Source organism: Trachurus trachurus, assembly GCF_905171665.1.
Source record: "Trachurus trachurus genome assembly, chromosome: 13".
Lineage (NCBI taxonomy): Eukaryota > Metazoa > Chordata > Actinopteri > Carangiformes > Carangidae > Trachurus > Trachurus trachurus.
The window spans coordinates 4,229,740-4,246,763 of NC_139892.1; the positions used below are offsets into that span (position 1 = coordinate 4,229,740).

The 17,024-nt window shown below is 41.7% G+C and overlaps 1 long non-coding RNA gene across 1 annotated transcript; it reads left to right on the forward strand.

The window, feature by feature from the left end:
• Positions 1-874: 874 nt before the first annotated feature.
• Positions 875-3,161, forward strand: LOC310995876. The gene is made up of 3 exons (XR_014595859.1): positions 875-885; positions 1,845-1,881; positions 2,902-3,161. It is a non-coding gene; the product is annotated as an uncharacterized lncRNA (long non-coding RNA).
• The last annotated feature ends 13,863 nt before the right edge of the window (positions 3,162-17,024 follow it).

Below are 17,024 nucleotides of genomic sequence, written 5' to 3' on the forward strand. Positions count from 1 at the left end.
TTTTTTTTTTCGCATTGGATAATGCAGGCGCACGGATTATACGTCAGCCTGTACACGATTCACCAGCCACTGATATTGGATCCGTCATCCGTCATTCAAACGTCTGAGACAACACACACACACGGAGCTCGGGCTCGCCCCAAGCTTTGAATATCCCGCCCGCTCGATAACGACCAATCAAATTCGTTTTCCTCACTCGGGTAAACTCGTGTTGCAGCTCGTGACAACTCGGCGCGACAAACAGGACAAACGGCCATTTCTGTACACCTTTAAACAACATAATTTTATTAAATCCTACTGTTTTCAGATTAACACGGGCCTTATGAAAAGACAGAGCATTTAAAATAAAATAAAAAGATTGTTCAACGTCTTACCCCGACCTGGTGTCGAACCCAGACCCCTGCACCATAGGCGACAACACTAACCGCTTCACCAACAGCTCTGTTCATCCACTAGATGTTGGTTAGCAAGTCTTGTATGGGACAGTTGTCTCGGGTTAGGTCGAATCAAAACGTTACTTGGATACCAACGCAAATGTCTAATAGTTAATAGCAAGGAAACCACAGCTAAATAAAAGTGTGGAGTAGTTCACAACGGTAAACACACGTCTCGTTTTTGCTGAGTCCAACTCATTTTCTATTTTTTTCTCATTGTACACATAAACTAAATTCAAAATTGAAAAAAATATTGAGTGGAATTATTTTTCTTTTAATGATTACAGTGTCTGCATGTTTCAATAAAGAAGCCTAAAGAAGTGACATTTTCAGGCTGTCCCACTTTTCCCATTGTGAGTTTGGAATTTCCGAGTACGCTTAAACGCCTCATCCAGTCCTCACTGGACATCACCACGGAAAAGTACGTCATTCGGCTCTGAGGTATCTAACGGTAAGTAACGTCCGCAGAGTGCTCCAACTGACAACTGTACAACTTTATACACGCACCCTTTGTCGTTTCACTGTGATTGCACGGTTGACCCCAAACTCAAACAGACTTAAAATAAGTCGAGAGGCGAAACACTTCCCTGTTAAACCACAGTAAAAACCGTGTTAGCTACGTGCTAACAGTAGCATAGCCGTTAATGCTAACGGTAGCGTAGCCGTTAATGCTAACGGTAGCATAGCATGCAAATGGTCGTCGAAACAAAAAACAAAGTGGCCCAGAGTTTTCCTATCAACAGTCTAACACGGTGACGGTGAATCTGTTGCTGTTATCTGGTCATGACCGCGACGTTACTTTGTTTATGAGAGGAGGATGACATTGTGTTAGCGACGGATGCTAACGCTAGCCGTGGTTAGCATCGAGCTACGTCACTACAACGGCCCTAATGCCTGTCACCACACCACAGGCTTTAGTTGTCAGTGACACTCAGACTATTTCTTTTTCTTTGTGGTCCTGGCTGCTGCTGCTGGTGCTGCTGCTGCTGCTGCTGCTGCTGCTGCTGAGTGTCAGAGACTTGCTAGCACCATAGCAGCCAGCACAGCTAGTGCAGCTAGCAGCCCTGAGCCTCCTACTCTGCTGCATGGAGCTTCATGGCTGTGGGCTGTAGCCACATCTGCCTGTATGTGACCTAATGTGTCCTCAGCATCCTTTGTGTTTGGAATCTCTTAACATTTTGATAACATAAACATTAATTTAGAGTTAGTTTTAGAGGGAACATTTAACATACAATGATGCTGATGTAATTTATTACTCACAATTCACAAATGTTTTGCAGCCACTATATATATCTGTGTGTTTAAGCATGTAGGGAAAGCAGAGAGTTGAGATGGAGCATGTGATTGGTGTTTTGTAGTTTTGAATGCATGTGTCCACACAAGACAATAACATTGTTTTTTGTCTCATAGACAAGGAGTAAACCAGTGTGAATCTCCGCCTTGGTTGGTAAGTTTGCGACAGAAGTTGATAATAGCCTGCTGCATAAAGGGACTGTCTATAGCTGTTTTATCCAGCATAAACATATAAAGAGTAGACAGACCGCATCAACTGCTACTGCGTTGCTGCGTATGTGGGCGGTGGGTGGTGGCCATCTCAGACCGGTCACCCGCTCCACTGAGTGTAATCTGCAATTAAGTGTCAGTGCATTTAATCAATAACTAACTAAACATTATATATATTATTGTTATTATTATCCTGCCTATTACACAGCTTGCGAGGAAAATAATTAATTTGAAACATAATGTTGATCAAAATACGGGAAGTGAAGGAAGGAAGGAGAGAGAATAAATAAATAAATATTCAATTCACAAAATACAACCAATAGTAATGTTGTGAAAAGTAATCTCCAGAGCCAGCTGTTTTCCATGGTCCGCTTAGAACAGAAGTAACATGCTGCACAGTGCTCTGGCATCATGTTACTTGTGCTGCTCAGCTGAGTAGAATGACCGGTTCAAGATGGCGGCAGCGCCCCAGCAACCAATGCGTCGTCTACTCTTTATATGTCTATGGTCACTCACTGATGATTTATCCATTCGTGTTGGTGACACAGGTGACATTGCATTCAACAAAATGGAGGGAACACTTGACCTGTAAAACAACCCAACATGTAGATTAGTCAGCCTCAAGTAATTGTGGTGTATATTATTGTCCAGATTTTCAGTTGAAACTGAACCCTTTTATAAATTGTGATAAGTACAGGACAATCTCATTTTTAAGTGAGTATGTTTGTAATACAGAGTAACCAGAGTAACCTACTTAGAATGAGGTTTTATTTGTCTTTTTTTTCCCCAGCAGTTATTTGACTGTACATAAATGAAATTTCTATATCTAATTGGTGAAGTTAGTTTGATGCCCACATACAAATGACACAGTCAAAAAAAACAGTCATTCAAGTGAGACATCTCCAATAGTTTCATGCACTAAAATAGCTGTTCTTTTGTTGTGTGTGTGTGTGTGTTTTTTTAGGTGCCCTGGCCCCGCTGTCCAGCTGTCCAGCAGTCCAGCAGTCCAGCAGTTCTCCCCTCTACCCTATCTCTGCTCTGTCTGGCCTTGTCTTTGTATCCACTCTCACTTTTTATTGGTCAGCTCTGTCTTTCCTGTCTTCTACCACCTCTGTCTGATATTGGACCATTCTATCTTTCTATCCCTCTTCTCTGTCACAAGAAATTTCTATCTGAATTTTGGAACTACGATATACCTGGTTAACGATTTTTGGAACTACGATCTACCTGGTTTATGATTTTTACGATTCACGATATACTTGGAACTTGGTTTCTGGTGACCAAATCTGACTGTTATTGCTACTGAGAGTCTCTCTTCTCTCACCCCCTCTGTCTGTCCTGTCTCCCTCTCTCACACGTTATTTCATCTTTGAAATTGGCTGAGAAATATTTCTAAATTATTTTTCATACATATACGTACACGCACTAAAATTTGGCATAGCATTTGAAACATTGCATTTGGACAAAATCCATCTCATCAAACCTTAATTATTAACTGATAAATCTTTCAGGAACGTGATTCTCACGTAAGATTGAATAAAACTCAGTTCAAAGGAGTGAAAACAACTCATTAAGCATTAAGACATATCTTAGCATTACTAGATCTGAACATTTGATTTGAACAATCAGATTTAGATTTATTTAACTTTTTACATACTCAAAATAAAACTTGATTCAGCTCAGAGGTATCTTCGATTGCAAATATCATAGCTGTTGTACACTAATTGAATGCAAGTGTGTTGTTGTTCAACACTGAAATAAAGACACACAACTGTAACTGGATTTGTTTGGACTGTTCCTGTCTCTGAAGCTCCACCCTTGGCTCTGCATCAACAAGTGGACTCATCAGAACTACTCATTTGTCCAGAGCAGAACTGACAACCAGAACTACTGATTTTATAAGCAGCATAAATAAGTATAGAAGCTAAAGTTAAAGGAAGGAGGTGTTTGAGTTTATAGTATCAATTTGTTTTCTGCTGTCAGTCACACTTGCCAGAACTGAACTGCTGGGTACAGAACTATTGACTTTGAATATAAGCAAGGAGCTAACGTTAAGAGAAGGAAGTTTGATTTATAGAATAACCTGGTTTTCTGCTGTCAACACTAAACAGTGGACGATCAGTAAGACGTTACGGTGTATTGCTCAACATTAGAGAACTTATTATCACCACAGTGCAGTAAAAAAACATTGCTCCAGCAATTGCACTCTGATTTACCAGTTCCACTTAACCAAAAAACCTCATTAAATAATCAGTAAATTTTGCTCTGTACAAGCTCTGTGTTTGTGTTTCTGGTTTAGATAAGTACAAGTTTTTGTTTGAAGTATTTGTGGTGAACAGCAACAACGATGCCAAGAAAGAACGCAAGGTCTCAAGCTCAAAAACTCCGGTGGCAGAAGTGGTCTGATGACGTCCAAGCTGAGAGTCCTGATCCACAGTCTGAGACGCTTCCTGGTCCATCGGTGCAAGAGAGAGGTCAACAGAAGGTTTCCCATGCAGACGTGGTGAAAGCTCCCACTGATCCCCTGTGTGTAGACGAACATGCTAAGCCCAGCGGTCAACATGCTGCACCAAAAGCTTCTTATGCAGATGTGTTAAAAGGTAAACGTCCCTGTGAGACGCCACTTGAAGCAGAATGTTCTCGCATTAACCAGGTAAAGTCTCGTAGACAACATGACGCACCAGGTCCATCTCAGGTTTCATATGGTGACCTCTTAAAGAGAGGACGACAAACTGATAATCTGTGTGTAGCTGCAGCTTCTCATGCTAACAGTGCTAACGTGATCAACCGGCCCAGTGAGATCAGAGTCCGTGCATCCTACAGCCAGAATCACTATAAATACGGTGAATACGGTAACAGGCAATGTACATGTAACTCTCTGATGTTTCTAGCCTATCTTTATGAGGACGAACACTTCCAGACAGCAGACCTCAACTGTGTTTTGGACAAAGGTAATGCTCTGTACGGTGAAGCCATGACAAGTTTTCCTAACTCCGTCCACTTGGCTACAGATGAAATCCCTGACATCTTGACTGCACGCAGAAATGTGTATTATGTAAACATGACTCAGCTGTCCCGTTACGGCACATTTGGACAACCTGGTAGTGAATATGTTGATTCCTTTCGTGACCTAGAAGCTGGACTGAGCTGTCTTCTGTCAGAAGTGCAGTACGCTTTGCTAATTATGGAAGGTGCATGCATTGCAGTGTTCAGAACCAGATCTGGCAGGTATGGTTTCTTTGACCCACACTCCAGAGGAGAAACTGGTTTACCAGATCCTTTTTTTGGTTGTGCCATCATGGTGACATTTTCACATCTCCGTGACGTCATCAACAGGATCAAACAGTGTCACAAGCGCACCAAGTCCTCCTGCAACTATGAGCTGAAACCTGTGCAGTTTTTCAGTATGAACGACCACAATGAAGTCAGCCATGACGCACAGATTACAGTCAACACTGATGTAACACCCCCTGTTTCAGCTGTTTACAGTGAGCCATGTTTAAGTCCCATCACTGACATCTGTGATGAAATACTTGAATATGAAGATGAAGCATCCACTGACATTGAAATTGAACTACAATCACCGATACAGTCCAATGTCACTTCTCTAACAGCTCATGATGAATCTCACCAAGAGTCCACCTCGGCTGCTGATGCTTCAAAGGAAAATGATGCTGCTGATCTGTCTGACACCATGTTTCATCAAGGTTTGTCCACTGACATCACTTCTACTGTGACACAACAGGATCATATTAGGTTGCCTGATACACAAACTGTAGCACCTCCACCCGTCTCATCTGACATCTTGAAAAAAGTGTCTAAGCTGTCCAAATTTCAGAGGAAAAAATTTATGCAGAGACAAATGCTCTCAAAAAAAGAAACACAAAAGGACAAAAAAATGAGAGAAAGAGAGAAGTATGCTTTAAATGACGTATTCAGAGAAAAAAAGAAAGGTTATGAAAAGGGAAAGTACTGTGATGAGTTACACAGAAAAGAAAAACAGCAAAACGTTGCAAAGCGCTATCGAGACAGGCAAGCAGAAATCAAACAAAAGTACAAACACTATATGAAGAGGTGTTACGTAATAAGTCATGAAGTCAGACGGCAGAAACAAATGTATATTACACAAAGGTACAAGCATGATACAACTTTTAGAGACACGCAAAAGCTAAATATCACACAAAGGTACAAGCATGATGCAGGTTTTAAAGACAGGCAAAAGATGTACATCACACAACGGTACAGAAACGATGCAGCTTTCCGACAAAGGCAAAAGTTGTATTATACAAAAAAATACAGAGAAGACTCAGAATTTAAAGAACAGAAGTGTCTTTATATTAGGAGACTTTACAGTCACAACCAGACATACAGACAACAACACAGAGCACTGATGAAGCAAAGAATGCGAGAGAGATATAACAACAATCTAGCTTTTAAAACCACACACAACATGAGATGTGCAATGAAAATCAAGCAGAAATACAGACGGATCATTAGACAACCAGAAGAGAGAGACAACAGTGTGATTGCAGAGGCAATATCTGTGTTCAGATCACAAATTAAAGCTGGTCCCACCTTCGTGTGCACCGTGTGTTTAAAAGCCTCATTTCCAAACCAGGTGAAAGAGTGTAAGAGGTCAAACTATGTGAGAAATCCACATGTGGTTGCAGCGTGTCTAACTGGTAAATATGTTCATGTTTGTGATGAAGTCTGCAGAAATGAACAACAGTGCACGATGCCAGATGAGAGGAGAAAAGAGTGGATCTGTCACACCTGTCATGATCATCTGAAACGTGGAGCTATGCCGTCTCTAGCTGCAGCCAACAACATGGAGCTTGCTGATATTCCACCTGAACTGTGTGACCTCAACATTTTGGAGAGACATCTCATAGCCAAGTGCATCCCGTTTGCCAAGATAATTCCTCTTCCCAAAGGCAGACAAAATTTAATAAGAGGTAATGTGGTGTGTGTCCCCTCTGAAGTACAGGAAACTGTTGAAGCATTGCCCAGAGTGAGAAGTGAGTCTCAGGTGTTGAGAGTGAAACTGAAGAGACGACTGTGTTACAGAGGTCATCAGCTCTTCCAGACTGTCACCTGGTCTAAACTGGTTCAGGCTCTGCATAAACTGAAAGAGATTCACCCACAGTATAAGGATGTAAGTATCAGAGATGATGCTGAGCTGTGTGACCCCACACTTCCTGATGTGGATGAGGCAGAGGATGACATGATGAACGATGATGATTACAATGAGGATGATTTGCTGGAAATTGATATGTTTGACAATGAAGCAATCCATGAGGTAGAACCTGACGATGAGCAGGATGTTGACATGTTGTCATGTGATGGTGAACAAACAAATGCTGAGCAGCCAACTGAGCAGACAGCTGATGATGAGGAACAAGAAAAAGACCTTCCTAATGGCGGATTCGCACTTGACTCGTGCCTTCAGCCGACCGATGTTTCAGAGGACATATTGAGTTTTAGTGAGGGAATCTACTCTGTGGCGCCTGCTGAAAGAAACTCACCTGTTGGGTTCTTTAAAACTCCCAATCTTGAGTCTTTGGCTTTCCCCGTGCAGTTTCCTACAGGTCAGAACACACTGGATGAAGCTAGACTTGTTAAGCTGTCGCCCAGCGGTTATTTCAAAGCAAGGCTTTTCTGTGTTGACAATCGTTTTGCCAGAGACACAAACTACTTGTTTTTTGCTCAGTTTGTAACTGAAATTCACTTGGCCACAAACAGCATGAGCATTCAGTTAAGGAAGGCAAAGCCTATGACCAGAGACGGACGCAGAATAACATCTGATATGTTACTGGATAAACATGAGGTGGAGAGACTGGTGAGAAATAAAGATGCAGTGAGGTTCATGCAGCCACTCAGAGGAACTCCAGCCTACTGGCAAAAAACAACCAGAGATCTGTTTGCCATGATCAGACAGTTGGGAACTCCTACATTCTTCTGTACATTCTCTGCAGCTGAAATGCGTTGGCCTGAGGTGATTGAAGCAATAAAAAGACAACAGGGTGAGGATGTCAATTTTGACGAGCTGGACTGGTCTGCAAAGTGTGACATACTGAGAAGCAATCCTGTGACAGCCATGCGCATGTTTGATAAACGTGTAGAAGCTTTATTCAGAGATCTTCTATTCAGTCCGGCACAGCCGTTGGGGAGAATAAAAGATTATTTCTACAGAGTAGAGTTTCAGCACAGAGGAAGCCCACACATTCACTGCCTGTTATGGATAGAAGGTGCACCTGTGTTTGAGGAGGATAGTGACCAAACAGTGTGTGACTTTGTGTCAAAGTACATCACAGCTCAGCTCCCTGACCCACACAGACAACCTGAACTGCACAGAAAGGTGACAGAGCTACAGATGCACAGCAGAAACCACTCTCGAACGTGTTTCAGAAGCTTTGGCTCTGCCTGCAGATTTGGATTTCCCAAACAACCTTGCAAAGAGACAATGATCACCAGACCTTTTGAAAGTGACACTGACATTTCTGAAGCAGTGGAAAAGGCCAAAAAGAAACTCCAACCACTGAACGCGCTCCTGAACGAACCTGAGATTGCCGACCTGAGTTTAGAGCGGCTCCTGGCTCGCTATGAACTGACAGTCAGAGAATATGAGGAATGCATGAGCTTGATTGCCACATCCTGCTCAGTGACACTGAAACGTGACCCCAAAGACTGCTGGATAAATGGTTATAATTCGTACCTTCTCAAAGCGTGGGACGCCAACCTTGACACGTCTTACATATTAAATTGTTATTCTTGCATCATGTATCTGACCAGCTACATCACAAAGCAGGAGTCCAAAATGTCAGACTATCTGAAAACAGTGATTGAAAACTCAAATAAAGAACATGTCAACGAATGCGATGAAATGAGAGAGGTGATGCAGGCTTATTCCAAAAAGAGAGAAATCTCAGCACAGGAAGCTGTGGCAAGAGCGTGTGGTCTCAAACTAAAGAAATGTTCACGAGGTGTTGTATTCCTATCCACAGATGATAATCCAGTCAAAATGAGTAAGCCCATGTCAGCCCTGGAGAACGCAACACCAGAAAGTTCAAGCATATGGATGACATCACTGACGGACAAGTACAAAAACAGACCTGAGACACCAGAGTTTGAGGAAATGTGTTTTGCTGATTTTGCAGCTACATGCAGGATTCTCTATGGCAATCAGACAAAAGGTAAAGATGCCCTTCGCTTGCTGAATGACTCGGGATTTGTTCAAAGGCGAAAAAACGACAAGCCTGCTGTGATCAGATTCTACCGCCCTTCAAAGGAAAAAAGTCCTGAACAACACTATGGATCACTACTGAAGCTGTACCTTCCCTACAGATCAGATGCAGAACTGAAAAGGCCATTCTTACCCACGTACCAGTCCTTTTACGAAAGTGGCATTGCACGTCTGCCTGGTCGTGAGCACGGTGAGCTGGTTAAACACATTGTAAAACGAAACAAAGACAAATATGAGAAAAACAGTAAAGAGATTGAGCAAGCTGTGGAGGAATATGAACAGAACGGAGGAGTGATTGATGAGTGGAACAACCTGGCACCTGAGTCTGAAATGGTGAGGATTGAGTGTATTGAGGAACTACAAGCACAGCCACATGATGACAATGTACAAGAAAATGTGCCAGACTACAATCGACAGGCTAATGCTGTAACAGAGGCCAGAGCCATCAGAGAGCCCCCTGCAATGGATCCTGCTGTGTTACGTCACATGTATCAGAACCTGAACCAGAAACAAGCCTGTGTCTTCTATTTAATCAGAGACTGGTGCATCAAGCGTGTTTGTGGCCCAAATCCAGAGCCTCTGTTCATTTACATCAATGGTGGAGCTGGTGCAGGAAAGTCACATCTCATCAAATGCATTTATTCAGAGGCGTCAAAGATTCTGTGTAAAGTGCCCAGACATGCAGACGAGACTGACATATCAGGCCCCACTGTGCTGTTGACTGCTTTCACTGGAACCGCAGCATTTAACATCTGTGGAACAACTCTGCACTCTCTGCTGAAGCTCCCCAGAAGTCTGAAACCTCCTTTTGTGGGACTGGGTAACAAACTGGATGAAGTCAGAGCAGAACTGATCAACGCTGAAATCCTCATCATTGATGAAGTGTCCATGGTGTCAAGGCCCCTCTTTGCATATGTTGATGTCAGACTGAAACAGATCAAAGGCAGCCAGAAACCTTTTGGAGGAATGTCAGTCATCGCTGTTGGAGACTTCTATCAGCTACCACCAGTACGACAGTCTAAACCTCTGTGTATACACGATCCAGAAAACATTGACCTGTGGCAGGAAAACTTTCAGATGATCACGCTCACTGAGATCATGCGTCAGAAAGATGATGTTGCTTTTGCAGAGATGCTGAACAGAATCCGTGTGAAAGACAAGTCAGAGGAGTTGTCAGAAGCAGACAGAGCTTTGTTATCACAAGCCATCACTGAACCAGCTCAATGCCCCGCTGATGCCCTGCACATTTTTGCCACCAACAAACAGGTAGATGCTCACAACTCTGCAACATTAAAGAAGTTTCACTCACACATCACAGAAATTGATGCAGACGACTATAAAAAGGACCCAAGCAGTGGAAAAATGACTCGACAGGAGAAACCGTTCAAAGGAGCTACAAATGAGCTACCAGACACACTCCAAGTTGCTGAAGGTGTTCGTGTCATGCTGACCAGAAACCTGGATGTTTCCAAAGGACTGGTGAACGGTTCGTTTGCCACTCTGGTCAAGATGGTTACCTCTGAACAACATGTCAACATGCTTGGTCTCCAGATGGATGGTGAAACAGCAGACAGGAGAGCATCAGGATCAGCTGACAACCTTGTTTACATTGAGAGGTCAGAGGACAACCTGAAACAGAAAGGAGCAGTACGCAGACAGTTTCCCATCAGGCTGGCTTTTGCATGCACCATTCACAAGGTTCAAGGTATGACAAGACAGTCAGCTGTTGTGTCACTGAAGCACATCTTTGAACCTGGCATGGCTTATGTGGCATTGAGCAGAGTCACCTCTCTCAGTGGACTGCACCTGCTGGACATGGATGAGAGTAAAATCTACGCCAACACTGAAATCACCGAAGCACTCGAGGCCATGAGACAACTGAACCTGGATGACATGATGCCTCTTCTTCATCTCAGAGACACGCTGAGCCGACCTGACACTCTGACCATTGTTCACCACAACACAGAGGGACTGCCAGCTCACATCAATGACATCAAAAGCCACCATGAACTGTGTCTTGCAGATGTTTTGTGTTTAACAGAAACCCACCTACAGGGCTCCTTTGTGGCAGACAGTCTTCAACTTCAGGGCTACAACATGTTCAGACGCAACAGACACCTGTCCTACACTAATTTTCCCCGGATGGCAAGCAGAGCTGGTGGTGGAGTTGCTGTGTATGTCAGAGACCACATCCAGGTGTGTGAAAAGCAGTATGTTCATAATGTAACTGACCTTGAGTTTGTGGCTTTGAAGGTTGAGGCCCCAGTGAGAGCACTGATTGCAGCCGTGTACAGACCTCCAGACTACAGTGTGAGATCGTTCCTGTCGAACCTGAGCAGCCTTGTGGACTCACTGGAGATCATGGATGTACAGCCCATCATCGTCTGTGGTGACTTCAATGAGAATCAGTCCGAGGGAAACAAGCCAATACTGGAGATGTTTCGGTCCAGAGGGTATAAACAGCTCATCACTGACCCAACCACAGACAAGAACACAGTGCTGGACCTGGTTTTCATCTCTCAACCTCAGCAGCGTCTCCATTCTGGTGTGCTGAAGACCTACTACAGTTATCACAACCCTGTGTACTGTGTGTTGTCTTTTGACAGTTCATGAAGAAGTCAGGTGAGTGTTAAAGGGTAAAGAAAAATGCAGATAACTCATGTCAATTGGTAAAACACTTGTTTTTCTAACCATGTACTCTATTCAGGTTCTTGGTGAGGTAAGGTAAATCTACTGAGCATTGTGTTGTGTTTTTCTGGTAACCACATTGTTGTTGAACTTGTTTCACTAAGTGTACTTGGGGGGGAATGAATAATGTCATAAGGTTCATAAAAAGCATATTTAATGTTATATGTAATGTTAATATGATATTTAAAGAGTTGGATCATTTTTTGGGATGTCATTATTTAGGGTTAAATATTGTTATGGATCACATCGTTTTTCAGGTAACTACAATTTTATGGATTCTCAGACTGTTTTGGCCTGTGCATTTACCAGGGTGGGTTTGGGTTTGGGTTGGTAAATGCACAGGCCAAAACAGTTGTGTGTAGCTGCTGTATACACAGCAGCTACACACAGCATACAACATACAGCTGTACACACTGATGCTGACACAGCATCAGTGTGTACAGCTTTACACACCTGCTAATACTCGAGGAAGTATGTGCTACACATACTTCCTCATGCCTACCAGCTGGGGCCCCACAGTTTCCCATTATCTTCTCTGGCAGGGTGGGAGGCCTGACCAGAGACTAGGAACATAAGTTTTCTTTATTTTTATAACGTAGTTTATAACTAAGTTTTATTTTATAAAATAAGTTTTCTTTCATATTTACATTAAGTTTTCTTACTTATTTAAATGTTTATTTCTCCTGGACATGAGGCACAGTTGTCTTGTGTTCTCAGTGAGGACAACTTTGCAACCTTGACTATGAGGATCAGCTTGTGACAACAAAGTCATCATAATTTCACCAGAGAACTGCCACTTCCCAATCTTAACTGTCAATCAGTAGCAGAGCTGGACCTGCTGGACCACACAGATACTCCTTCTACTTCATGCAAGTTTCAGTCATTCTTAAAAGCAGAGGATGAGTGGACTTCACCTTCAGTCTGACTGTGACACGCTGGATCAGCTGACAACACACACATCATCATCATGCTGCCATAGATGAGACAACACAACAGCATCCTAGAGCTCTGTCAATCAACAGTGGACCCTGACTGCTGAACCAGAGACATGTTCCTGCTGCCAGTGTCCAGGTCTCCTCAGAACAGAGGCACAGGTACAAGATAAAAAAAAACTACTTTGGACTCTTAAGTTGCTGTTGTCAATGTTGTCAACTGTAGGCTAACACTTGTGTAACAGCTCAAGTAACAATGTGATCTCCACGACCTTCTTCCCTCAGGTGTACTCCACTGTGACCCCTCCACAAAACAGTAGAGACACTCAGGACTGGACAGGTCATTCTTCAAAAGCAGAGGATCAGATGACTCCAGCCAACCTTTACCTCAGCTTCACTCTGAGACAACACAACAGCATCCTCGCTGTCAATCAACAGTGGACCCATGACTGCTGGACCAGAGATGTGTTCCTGCTGCCAGTGCCCAGGTCTCCTCATAACAGAGGCACAGGTACAAGATAAAAACCTTTAACAATTTGTGTAACACTTGTGTGACAGCTCAAGTAACAATGTGATCTTCACTACCTTTTTCTCTCAGGTCTGTGATCTCTCCACAAAACAGTAGAGACACCCAGGACTGGACAGCATTCTGAGCCTTGTGACCTGTGTGATGTGCAGCTGGGGAGAAGGTATTGTTTTTCCCTACAGTAGTGACCAGGGTGTTTGATCATCACACTTCATGTAACATTTGAGCACATTTCTTATTTGATGATTCATGACTTTCTCTTTTCACTTGTCAGGATCACCTGCTTAGCACAACGACTAAGTTATCATGCTGCTGCTGACCTGATATTACCACAGCATCTTAACCATCAGTCCACAGTGGGCCCATCATTGCTGACCACACAGGAACATGTCCTGCTTCCAGACAGTCCCAGCCAGTGTTGAAAGCAGAGGATGAGAGGACTCTACCTCACCTATGCTCTGTAAGACGCTGGACCAGCTCATGACTACCAAGCAATCATGGTGCCACTGAAAACTGGAGGTATTTGATTTAATCATGTGTCAGTCTCACCGTTGAACATGTCTTGTTGCATATATTTAAGTATAAGTCTTTTAATGTTCTCTTGTCAGAATCAGCCCCTCCCTCCTCCCTCCTCCCTCCTCCCTCCTCATCACAGTCCAGTTCAATGGAGCCTTTCTACTGTCGATCCTCTGGCAAATGATCAGGTGCAGTACTGTAGGGACACACAAGCCTGCAGGTCAGTGGTCTCTCAGTTTTTCTGAGTGACAGAAATCTCAACTCTGCATCATCAAGCAGCTCCCTTAACAAGTCTTAAAGGTAACATGTTTGTTATGCAACCCTTCTCGAAGAAGTCTGTCACTGACAAAACCACCTCTTGGTGCTGATGTTTGCATTTACATCTGTACTTTGGACAAAATTAGTTTTAACTGTTGTCCTCTGTCCAAAGTAACAATGTTTTTCTTTTGTAGAATTCATTCTTTTCCTTTTTATTTCACGCTTTCTGCAAAACCTTTTTTGTTTAAAAATGTGTCCTTCTTTATGCCATGCAACATTAAGTGTGTTCCTTTTTGTGCATTACATTACATCCCATATACTCTGGCCATTACACTGGACCAGTTTTTCCATGAATATATATTTGCGACTGTATTTAAGATCAGATGAGATAAGATAAGAGGAGTCTTTATTGTTGTAAAACTATACCCTTAAAAGGGATGCTTAGACAGATGACAACTGACAGTAAATTTAATTTACTGCACTCAGATATTCTTAAGTATTTTTTTTTACCTAAGAAAAAAAGAACACAGCACTCATTGAAAGTCATTATTATACCACAAAAAGGACATTTCACAGTTTTAACAGTCCAGAGATTAATAACTTAAGTTTTTTCTTTTTATTGAGTAAGTTTTCTTTCTTTCTCATTTCCATCAGGTTTTCTTGCATGACACCAATTGTTGAAAGAAGTTAACAGACTGTCTATTGACCTCTTCTAATTTATAAAATGTATTTGTTTCATTTTCATTTCCTCCCAGCCTCTTTGTCTGTTTCCTCTACAGGAAACAGACAAACGGGGAAACAGGTCAGTTACTGTACAGTAGTTCAGTTGCAGTATGTAACAGCTAACTGAACTAGAAGAGTAAATACTTACTATATTTAAAAAACACTACTGTGGGGTTTCAGCTGGTAGGTGAAAGGTTTTTCACATGTGTGCACTTAGCCTAGGGCTAATGGAAATCCCAGTGTAAAGACATGAACTGTAACACACAAGTTAAATGTGTGAAACCAAAGTTAACTTCTTCACATGGACCACATCCAATGATGTGATTGTTCTTGTGCTAGTCTTCTCACCTAAGTCTTTGACTTGGTTTTAATTTAAATATCATCTGTTGAATATCAACACACAGCTGAATTTTAGATTTTGATGGCATGAATGTCAGTCAAGCTCCACTGGGGTTGGAGTCATGAAGTAATTATTATAACTGTTCATGACTAAAGACTTTAGCCCTATCTAAACAACATGTGAAAAGCCTTGGGTCATGTGGCTGAACAAGCCTGTAAGCCACTGTATTTCTGATTTATCTCTTTATCCATCCTTTATTTATCCTCTATCTCTATGGACTTACTGTCATTGGTGTACTGATGCACTGTGCCCCTTTGATATTTAGCCATGAAATTTGACTAGCTCCAACAATGCATTACTATTAAGATACTGTAGTTACTGTAAAACTACACTAACAACAAGGAAAGTGGGGGACACAGAGATGTTTAGCATGCCCCATATCCACCTTAACCCCCCCCCCCCCCTCCCACACACACACACACACACACACACACACACACACACACACACACACACACACACACACACACACACACACACACACACACACACACACACACACACACACACACACACACACACACACACACACACACACAGGTAACCTATGTGATTACAGCTCCTCCATATCAGTGCTTAAAGAAAGATGATCTGGCTCATTAATCACCAACATCTCCAACTATTTATTTATCTTCTACATTTGAGTTTGTTCTCTGGATTTGGAGCTTCTTCATGTACTGACTTTCAGCTTTTCCACTCCTCAACTCTTACATTTTACTGTGAAGGAATTTAACTTTCTCTCATTAATTCCAACAATTCAGTCCATTTCTCAACCATTTTAGGAGTATCACATGTTTCATTTTTAAATGTATATTTTGCACATTTTTGTATACTTATCTTAAACAATTCATGTTTTTTTTTTTTTTTCAATTTCATGTCATTCAGCATCCTAGTTCGGCTACAAGTTCTAATCCTCCAATTTGGCTTCATCTTTATTAATATTTGATCAACAACTGTTTTCATGCTGTCTGTTTATAATAACTAGCCTATATATTTATTAATCTGAGACTTAAATGTTATTTTATCTCAAACTAATCTTCAACAATTCAAGTATTTTCAGTAAAGAAATGCATCAAAAGTCCCTCTAAAAATATTACGAAAGAGGACAACTTTTGGCTTGTCTTCATGTTTAATGATGGTTGATTGATGAGATAACTCCTTGAAAAACATACTCAGTATTTCCATTTGACTAGCACATTACTTTATCACTGTATCATACCTTTTCTGTTAACTGTATTCCAATACATGTTTCTTTGATTTGTTTGGTTTTAATTATTATTATTATTTCACCATTTCCTTTTCATTTAATCTTTTTAATCTCAACCTACATGATTTTAACCAAACTGACTACCTCCTATATTAGACACAGGTGAGCTCACCATGTGCTGTATGGTTTGCACAAAAGCCATTTTGATGTCACTATAACTTGTTTCTCTCAAATAGTTTTCTCTGTGAACTAACTTTTACAACCCCTTGTGTCAAAAGCTGTTCAATGTTTTTAACTGCACAAAGCTAGCTGACTGTGTTGACTAATGGATGTTCATGTTATGTTTATGTTTCACAGTTCCCTTTTTTTTTTTAAGAAATAGATTATGATTAATGTATATTTTGTTTGTATGTTCCATTGATTGTTTCACTGTTCAAAACCATGATATCTGTTGTTTGCTACATGTTGGCTGATTGAAACTATTAAACTATTACAAATATTTTCAGTGACATTTCTCACCATTCAGTGACTTTGTTATTTTCTTACTTGTGTGTTTACATTTCTTTTAACACTTTAACCATTTCTTTTTCTTAA